At 40.6% G+C, this 10,605-nt stretch overlaps 1 pseudogene; it reads left to right on the top strand.

Moving 5' to 3' along the window:
• Nucleotides 1–3,801: 3,801 nt before the first annotated feature.
• On the top strand, nucleotides 3,802–6,537 carry LOC110554517 (Y-box-binding protein 1-like; annotated as a pseudogene).
• The last annotated feature ends 4,068 nt before the right edge of the window (nucleotides 6,538–10,605 follow it).

The following is a 10,605-nucleotide window of genomic DNA, read 5'->3' as shown; positions in this document are numbered from 1 at the left end:
ATGATTTCCATAGGCATACAGCAGTGAGCATGGCCCTGAAGAGACTTATGCTGAGCCTCATTATGGCTTGGGAAGATGCTTGTACTCACACAGATGATATTTCCAGGCTGCAGTAATAGCACCTTACACACAGAGCCACACTCTCCATGGCACTGCAGTTGATGTCTTGCTTAGTTTTCAGATCATTACCAGAAACTCTGGTGTTTATCTACAGCCATGTGGTCCCACTTTTTCCCCTTAATAGGATTAGAAGACTAAAATTCAATAACCTTATGTTATTCTTAGTTTGAAGACCAACAAAATTAGGCATCCAGTAAAAACATACACTAAAATATGCATTTGACACTTCAGATATTTTTGGACTCTGTTGCTGCCCACAGCCAATGACAGTCACAAAATTATGAACAGAGAATTTTTTTTTATCCTCTAAATAAAGGCTTTGGTGCTGAGGGTTCTTGGTGACTTCACACACAATAATGACATCAATGGCAGGTTAATCTGTGTGTGTGTGGGCGGGGATTAGATGAAGAGAACTTCATCCTGAAACACAGAGGTCTTGGCATCTTGTCCATACAACCTACCAGACCACACAATGCTTTCTATTTTCACATGGTCCAATGGCAAACACATGCAGTTTGGGAAGCCCATGGAGTGATTATCATGGGCTCCATGGAACTCTGGGTCATGCAATGACAATAGTAGCCAAATATCACCTTTGCTGACTACAGACAACATTAGACACTGTGTGTCTCAACTACCAGGTACTATCTGTAGTTCAGGAGCGTTTCCCCTCCTAAGCCTATGAGCTTTGGTGAAGCTCTTTGGATTACATATTTTCCTATTTTCCTCAAAGTCTAGCTTGACTAGAGATAGTATAATTATGAATGAAAACTAACATCAAAAATAGATTATTCTTCCATCAGTGGTGATAATAAATTCTAAATAAGACTGATATCAATAACTATTACTCATTACTTAAAACATTACTGTAAATATTTTACATTTTTTTCTTAAGTAAACAACCATCATGCCATGAAATACCTTTTAAATGAGTCACTATCTTGTGCTAAAATGGGTAATATTTGCTTGTGGTACTTAACTTTTGTCAACACAATCTCAGACCTAGAATTGCCTTTGGGGGATTGGCATGTGGATATGTATCTGTGGGGACTTTTCCAGTCCTGATTGATAGGAAAGACTGGCCCATCATGGCCAGTGACAGTTCTTTGCAGGTGCGAAATGTAGCTGAGAGAGCCACAAGAGGAAGTCGCTGAGCAAGCACCAGCTTCCATGGTCTCTGCCCCAGCTCTGCAGTGAACTCCTGCCTTGGTTTCTCTTGATGATGAACTGTGAAATATTGAATAAGAAGACAGCTTTTCCGTTGGCTTTAGACATGGTAATTATGTAAGCAAAAGAGAAGTGATCTGATACATAAATTCATATGTGAACTGGTGTGATGGTGTGTGCCTATAGCCTAGATACTATGGAGATCAAAGATCACTTGAAACTAAGACTTCAATACTCAGCTGATCAACCTAGCAAGACTATCTATCACAAAATGCACTTCAATTACACTACTTATTAGGTGAAGGTAGTCCACAGTTTGAGCTCTTCAGATTTGTATGCAGACACACCACATTGTGAGATTTGTATTTAACTTAATTCATATTACTACTGATCAAAACTACAAAGGCCAAGATGATGAAAGCACTCTAAGTGGGAAGGGCCATTGGAGTATTAACTGTGAAGATACCATAGTGCCTGTGGGTAGAGCAGTTTATTCCGACACACTGGTATACATCTTTCATTTCTTGTTGCACATATATGCTCAAGTATGTTGTAAAACCTGAGTCCGTGGAAATCTTTTCTTTAATGTAAATCAGTAATTAAATCTCCATGTACTTTAGGCTGGATTATTTTGACTGATTTAGCAATAGCTCATATACAGCTGCTAATAAATATCTCTCATATAAATGAATAAGAAAACACAAAGGTAATTAATTCAAGTACATTAACAATATCAGGTAAACAGTTCTCCCTAATTGCATGGTTGTCACAATGCCAAGATATAAACATGGGAAGATAAAACCTTTAATTTTGCCAAAATTACACATCTATATATCTGTAACTATAAAATGCTTTAATGCGTTTGTGTAGTTGACATTTATTACTTTTGCTCTGCATTCTATCTAGGCAGCCCTGAAGTCAGCTTACTTGTGCCAATGTAGGATACAATTATTCACTTTGCCCAAACCAACTCACTTGCACAATGCTTTACATAGCATAACACGTTTTTTGTTTTTTGTTTTTGTTTTTTTTGTTTTTTTTTTTTAAACTGTAGTTATTTGTGCAGCCTAAGAAGTGAATACAAAGTTTGGCTACTTATTATTGTAAGTCTCTGAAGATTCAAACTCATGATGAAGTAAACTTTGTTATTACTAATGAATTTTTCTGTTTGGCAAGTTTATGCAATTCATGTTACTTGTCTTAAGCCATTTTCTGAGCCTGTAACAGATCAGCTTAGGTTAGGTAACTTGCAAAATAAACAAGTTAATCTAACTCATAGTTAGAGAGGTTACTGGAGCTGGTAAGGGCCTCCTGTTGTGTCAAACAATAGTAAAAATCAAAATAGGAAGCAGGCTCCACCATGGGAAAGGCATAACATGAGGACTAGCCTCTTAGGATCGCCTTGGTAAGTACTCCACTCCCGGGAGATCAAATATTAATGCTCTTTAAAAGTTCAGTCATTGCTTAAAGACCTTACCACCTCGAAGTACTCCTACCCAGGGCCCACTTCATACTCTAATTCCAGCGTATACCTTCAGACCAAACTGAAGATTTATAAGGACTCTCCCCAGCATTTCAATACACTGCATTGTTTTAACAGTTTTTGAGGTCTTTAACACTTTGGAGCAATGAAGTATTTAAAGTTACAATGTGCATATTGTTAGATATAATGCTATGAAATATTTAACAAACACAACTTATCTTCTATAGGAATGGCATTTGTGTGTGTGCTGGTACACATGGAATTCAGACAAGGGCATCTGATCTCCTGGAGTGGAGTTCTAGACAGTTGGGAGCCACCAGACATAGGTGCTGAGAATGGAGCTCAGCTCTTAAGTGCTGACCACTCTCTCCAGCTCCATGCTTAACTCAAATATGCACCACAAAAACAAAGCACTAACTTTCCTGCAGTGTTTGTGTTGTTGCAGTAGTGTGGGAGGGACTCCAGTGTGTTGTTGAGGTCTTCTGTAATGACCCACCCGTCTTTTCTGTTACTTCATCAGTGCTGGGTATGTAACAGTGTGAGCATCACTTTGCCTTTCTTCCTCAGTAGCTGGAAGAACTGGCTGAGGGTTGCACTGAAATAGTTAAAGGTAACCCTCCCGGTATCGAGTGCTGCCAATGTACATGCGCATAAAGAAAGCATGTTTACAGTTACTGAAAACATGGACTAGTACTGAGTATGCAAAGCTTCTAACATAAAAGATAGGCACATTGAGGAATAATTGTTAACATGACCTGGTTTAAATTCTGCTCTGAGACAAATTACATGACTTTCCTGAGCTCAGATTTCTTAGCTAGAAAACAATGCTAGTATTTCTTACCTATTACTCTGCATCTTCCAAGTTTCATCAGAGAAGCTTTTACTTACAGTAGATGCTGATTAACACAGAGACCTGTTACTGGCCAAGGTGCATAGAATTAGAGACTAGAGAATGCTCAGCTCTAGATGGAACATCTGCATCACACCACAACCATTTTATCTCCAGTCTTGGAGATCACTGTGGAAGAGGGATGAAAGGAGTTGAAGAGTTAGAAGCTCTGGACAACTACGAGGAAACAGTTTCTTCTGGATACAACAGGACAGTTGAATGTGAGCATGTGCAAGACCTGTGCAAACTCAAGCCATACCAAACCACAGCATAGGAAGGGAAGCTGGACATGAAGAACCACCACCACTAGACAAAGAACTATTGGCAATTGATTTCTTCTAGAGGACACACACACACACACACACACACACATATATATATATATATATAAAACTATATGTACTAGTTTTGTCTAAAAGTGGAGCCCCTGCTAAGCCAGCCATGCTCCAGTGGAAGGCAATACATTCAAGAATATTTGCATAGCATAAATTCAACTTGCTGGGCTAAAACAATAACAACAAAAGTACACAAAGTTTGGTAGATGAAAGAGTGATAGCAGATCATGGAGGAGCTGGGGTAGGGAGGTGAAAATGAGCAGATAGTTGTACAAAATTCTCTAGAACTAAAACCTGGGCTTGGGTAAGATATGAGTGGGAATATTGAGGTATGGAAACCTCTTCTTGATTCTGCTGATGCATCCTTGCCTCTGTGGAGGGGTTTGGAGGAAGCCATGGCGGAGTGACAGTAATCTTGGTCTGGACATCCATTTTGCTGGTTTTGAGATCTCAGGATAGCACGCTGCTTTGTCAATGCTGTTGAGTCACTCCATGACTTCCTGTGTCCAGCCCAAGAAATAGAGCCCTTCTGTTGCTCCTTGGTGTGGGGGTTTAGGGAATTGGAAGGGCTTTACAAGCGTCTTCCAGAATTTGTTCTTACATCTCCCCTAACAGTTCTGTACTTGAGTGTACTCTGACTGCTACTGCATCAACGAGCAGAATCATTAAGATAGTGGTCTCTTTTCTCCAAAACTTTCTAAATGTTGGAGTCTATTGGAAGTGCTATGGTTATCTCTCTTCATGCTTATTTACTTAGCATTTTGATTTATAAATTATTTTCAGAAAAATTCTTTCTCTTTTGTATGTTTATTTTTCTGTAATAAATTTAAGACGTATTCTGTGAACAGTAATTTTGAAATATTTTCCCTATCAAATATTAATTTAATTTTTTCAGCTAGAGTGACTGTTTCTCGATGTCGTCATCTTTAAGCTGGAGGCTGTTATCTATAAGAGCCAGAAAATTTGAAGCTGAATTTCAGCTCCTCTTTATATTGACTATTTTAATTAACTTAAAATAAGTTAACCTCTACGAGATTTATACTATGTAAAAAATGTGAGAATACATGAAGTGTCAAATATAAAGCATATGTACATAATGTACTCCATGATATATTAAATATTGTAGGACATACATTGTCTCAGCTTCTGTTGAGTCCTCAGTAAGTTGAGAGAATCAATAAGAGGTTCAGAAACTTACACCTTAAAATGAGGGCTCATTCCTTCATCAGCATCCAGTTGGCTACTGGTTCCACTTACAGACCATAACCACTAATTTTTCAAACTAAATAGAAAGGATTAAAAGATAGACGGAAAGATTAGAAATATCGGGGACTGGCTAGTTCTCTCGGTAGCGGGAGCGAGAGTGGACCAGGAGAGCCCTGAGAGCCCCACCACCCCCGCCTCTGGCCTAGTCAGCATCACACCCTGGGAGGAGCCTCAGTCATCGCCGCCACCGGCCATCACTGCCACCTCAGCCATGAGCAGCAGCAAGACCCAGCGGCCGCCCGGCCCTGTCTTCAGCGCCGCCAACACCAAGCCCCGCTCCACCAGCAGCGGAGCCGGTAGTGGCCCAGACAGCCTCGCATCAAGGCGCCTGCGGAAGGGGATGAGAAGATCATCGCAAGGAAGGGTTTGGGAGCAGTAAAATGGTTCAACGTAAGGAACGGATTCGGTTTCATCAACAGGAATGACACCAAGAAGACGTATTTGTGCGCCAGACTGCCGCAAACCCAGGAATAACCCCGGGAAGTACCTTCGCAGTGTAAGAGATGGAGAGACTGTGGAGTTTGGTGTTGTTGAAGGAGAAAAGGGTGCGGAGGCAGAAAACGTTAAAGGCCTGGTGGGGTTCCAGTTCAAGGCAGTAAATTCGCAGCAGACCGTAACCGTTATAGATGCTGTCCACGTCGTAGGGGTCTTCCACTCTTTTACCAGCAAAACTACCGGAATAGTGAGAGTGGGGTAAAGGATGAGGGATCAGAAAGCGCCCCTGAAGGCCAGGCCCAACAGCGCTGGCCCTATGGCAGGCAAAGTTTCCCACTTTACTACATGTGGAGACCCTATGGACGGTCGGCCACAGTATTCCAGCCCTCCTGTGCAAGGAGAATTGATGGAGGGTGCTGACAACCAGGGCACAGGAGAGCAAGGCCGACCAGTAAGGCGGAATATGTATCTTGTCGGGCTACAGACTATGATTCCGCAGGAGCCCTTCTCTCCAAAAACAGCCTAGAGAGGATGGCAATGAAGAGGACAGGGAAAATCAAAGGAGATGAGACCCAAGATCAGCAGCCACTTCAACTCCAGTATCGCCCAACTTCAGTTACCCACGCAGACTCCCAGAGAACCCTAAACCGCAAGATGGCCAAGAGACGAAAGCAGCGGATCCACCAGCTGAGAATTCGTCCGCTCCCGAGGCTGAGCAGGTGGGGCTGAGCGAACACCAGCTTACCATCTCTGCCGTCATCCGGTTTGGTCATCCAACAAGAAGAAATGAATATGAAATTCCAGCAATAAGAAATGAACAAAGATTGGAGCTGAAGACCTAAGTGCTTGCTTTTGGCCCGTTGATCAGATACACTAGAACTATCTGCATTATCTATGCAGCATGGGGTTTTATTATTTTTACGTAAAGATGCCTTCTTTTGGTAATGACAAACATATTTTTTAAGGAAAAAAAAAAGCCTGGTTTTTCTCAGTACACCTTTAAGTTTTAAGTTTTAAGTTGTTTCATGTCTAGTTAAGTTGAGATTTTTAAGAACTTCATTTTTAATTTGTAATAAGTTTACATCAACAAACTGCAAACGCCTGTTAATAAAGGTCTTAAATATTAATAATAAAAGAAATATTGGAGACTGTAACAAAGATCACTGTTATAATTTGAGTATGACCTGTTCCTCAAAATCCCCAAATGTTGAAAGCCTGTCCCTTTGTTGAGTGATAATTGAATTAAGAAGGTTGTGACACAATCAGTGGACTAATTTATTGGCAGATCCACAATTTTGATATTATTATTGGGACATAAAATAAACTTCTGGAGGTGGAATGCAGAGGAGGAAGGAAGTCACTAGATACATGTTTTAGCACCAATATGCTGTCCCAGGTCACTCCCTCAGACTCTGGGCCTCACACTCATTCTGGGAACATTCCCCGAGACCCAGTACAAGTCCCACCCCAATGCCCTGCCATACTGCACACAAGCTCTGAAGCAGCAGAGCTAGGTGAGCACAGCCTGAAACCTCTAAAACCATGAGTGATAATACGTGGTTTATCTTTTAAGTTATTTCTGTCAGGTGTTTGGGACAGTTTAAATAGCTAACAGAATCTGTTCCCTTCATAAAAACTATAGCTGGATATGTAACTAGTATACTCTCCTCAACCTCTTCTGAAGGTTTGTGTGGCTGGGGGAAGGTGAGAGGCAGCTGTGTAAGGCACTTCCAGGGAAGGTTTTTGAGAGAGCAGATGTGTGTTTATGTCCTCATAGTTTCAAATAGTTTCATAGATGCAAATGCAGATGAAGAAAGGCTAATATACATAAAGAAAGAGAGAGCTTAAGTAGTCACTTGGATGAAAGCTAACCACTAATTTAACCACCACTCATGACTTTTATCTATATTTTTCTATCATTTTTTTGGTATGTCTTGCCTAATATAGAAAGTCTAAATTCTCTGGTAGCGAGTTATTGGAATACAATAGCACTGGTTTGTTTGTTGTTTTGTGTTTAGCAACTATTTAAGGAATAAGGAGAGAATGGACATGCCCGGACCATGTCCATTTATTTTATGTTTTCTGACACTTAGAAACATTAAGTTTCTTGAACTTGAGTCAAACTTGATGACAGTGATGCACAGTTTGGGGTGGAGGGAGGAGGGCAGAGAATGTGGAGATAATATGGATAAATGAGAAGATAAATAAAGCCAATTAGCATCCATCTTGATGGGGACTCTGAACTCACATCCACACAAGGTGAGTGAACAAGCAGCACGAGGTGATGCAAACAACTCATAGAAGCTACAGCTGGGTCTGCAGTGAGAAGACTTGGAAGCTTCAAACAGAGCCTAGGGGAGAGAGAACCTATTCATCTGCTTCCCAAGCAGCCCCAAAACCATGACATGCCAGCTGTTTAGTAAGGAGTATCAAAGATTTCCTTCTCTTGACCTCTTCCTGTCACGATGATGCTTGGCAAAGCATAGCAGCAGTGGTTAGGGAAACACTACAGAGAAACAGATCCCCTTCTGCAGGGCACATGGTTGAAGCAGGTCCCAGCTGTAAAAAGAGTTGAAATTTTATAACAGACACAACGGTATTGTTGACATTGACAAGCCTGGGGAGATTGCTCCACCAGTAAAGTACTTGTCATGTAAGCATGAGAACATTAACTCAACTTTGCAGCACCCATGTAACACCCTGGCACAGCAGCACACATCTGAAATCCCAGTGCTGTGGAGCAGGGGCGGTGGGACCTCTGTATTTTCCTGGTTAGCCATTCTAGTCAATCAGTGAGTTCAGCTTCAGTGAGGGTCCCTGTCTCAAAAATTAAGATCGCCATTATGGAAGCACCCAGTAGCAACCTGTGGCCTCCTCACACACGTATGGATGTGTGCACTTTCACACATTTGAACGCTCACATGCATCTTTCTTTCTCTCTCCCTGTCACACACACAATGGTAAGGCTTAAATATTTGACATGAGATATTTTTTCCTTAATAGAATTGAAAGAGTTTTGAGAGTCATATGAGATTTCATTCATGGGTGGGAAAGATCTGCTGCAGAGACAGATGAAAAGGGATGCAAGCTGAAGCTGAGCAGCAGTTGTCCTCTGCTATTGAACATGTGTACTTTTCTTCAATAAACATGTACAGCTTACAGAACCAAAAATCTGAGCACAGGGGTCTTTCCTGAGACTGATACTCCATCCAAGGACCATGCATGGAGATAACCTAAGACCCCTGCACAGATGTAGCCCATGGCAGTTCAGTATCCAAGTGGGTTCCATAATAATAGGAATAGGGACAGTCTCTGACATGAACTGATTGGCCTGCTCTTTAATTACCTCCCCCTGAGGGGGAAGCAGCATTACCAGGCCACAGAAGAAGATAATGCAGCCACTCCTGATGAGACCTAATTGACCAGGATCAGAAGGAAGGAAAAGAAGACCTCCCTTATCAGTGGACTTGGGGAGGGGCATGTGTGCAGAGGGGGAAGAAAGGGAGGAGTTGGGACAGGAGGAGGGAGGGAACCATAGGGGGGATACAAAGTGAATAAAGTGTAATTAATAAAGAATAAAAAAAATGGAAAAAAAACTTAAAAAAAGAGAATAAAGCATTGAATTAAAAAAAAAACATGTACAGCTTTATCATTGCTTATATAATTTTTTAATTATCTAAATAATTTTGAGACATCTCATGATTACTCTGGGCATGAGGTCCAAGCACTTTCTGAGATGGACACCAGTTCACTTAGCCAATTGTAATGTGTATGGTTCAAAGGTATGACCTTCAGCACTCACCTAAAAGAGTACTATTCTACAGAATTATGGTGGTAGCTTCAAATGAGAGCTACACTTGTCAAAATTTAGCTACTGCATTACTTAGGTAAAATCACCTTGATGATATTTTTGTTATAGAATCCCTAAATTATAACAACGTTAATTCAACATAAGAAATTGCTAATGCAACCTTTTATTTTTATAATGTTTTAAAGATCTCTGTTTACGTAAGTAATCACATCTGAAGCGCTCCACTAACCACTTGGGACTAATGGCTACTGCCTTGGACAACAAAGATCTGGCTTAGTCACTTTTCCCACAGAAATACTGGGCTTTGGAGAAAATAAAGAAAGAAAGATTACAAAAAGCAGATGGAAAATGTTTCTCAAGGAAAAAATTTGAGAGGGGGAACAAATGATACCTATACAATGCCTAAAGGATCTTGGAAGAGTGCCTGGCCCATGTAAGATGTCCCATAAATGCCTGCTAATGTTACCTGAGACTTCATTTATCTTGACATTGACTTACACCCAGGCACTCTTAACATGTATTCCATCAAATAATGCAGATTCACCTCTACTTTACCTGTCTGAAACACGTTCCTACATTATATCCATTCCAACTTTTCCTATTGTTATTCTAATATTTCAACAATATGGTGTGTTTACTGATTCCTGAAAAGAATATACATGTATTTCATCCTATGTGGACAGTAAAACCACATTCTTTCAAATATACTTTTTGGGTCAATTATTTATCTAGAAACCAAATATAACTCCTTCAAGATAAAATATTCTCAAAATACTTAACTTCAAATCTGCTGCAATCAGACTCCTGCATTAGACAATGTTTCCAATATGTAAATATAAATTTGGAAATGGAGCAGAAACACTAGCCACTGATATAATGCTGCCATGTGAGTTGGTAGCCTGAGTAGGGAAAATTTACCCTCAATACAGAAGTTGATTGGAATGCAAGATGAAACTAAAATGGAGAGACATTTGTCCTTTTCTCTGCCAGGGTAGGCATACTGTCCTCCTCTTGGACTTGGGGATGCAACTATAGGCTTTTTGGTGTTGCAACCTCAAGATCTCTACCAGCATCTCCTAGTTTTCAGGTCTTATCCTTG

The sequence above is a fragment of the Meriones unguiculatus genome, chromosome 20 (genome assembly GCF_030254825.1).
Source record: "Meriones unguiculatus strain TT.TT164.6M chromosome 20, Bangor_MerUng_6.1, whole genome shotgun sequence".
Classification (NCBI taxonomy): domain Eukaryota; kingdom Metazoa; phylum Chordata; class Mammalia; order Rodentia; family Muridae; genus Meriones; species Meriones unguiculatus.
The sequence above is the reverse complement of the archived record's forward strand: the minus strand, read 5'-3'. Positions and strand labels throughout refer to the sequence as shown.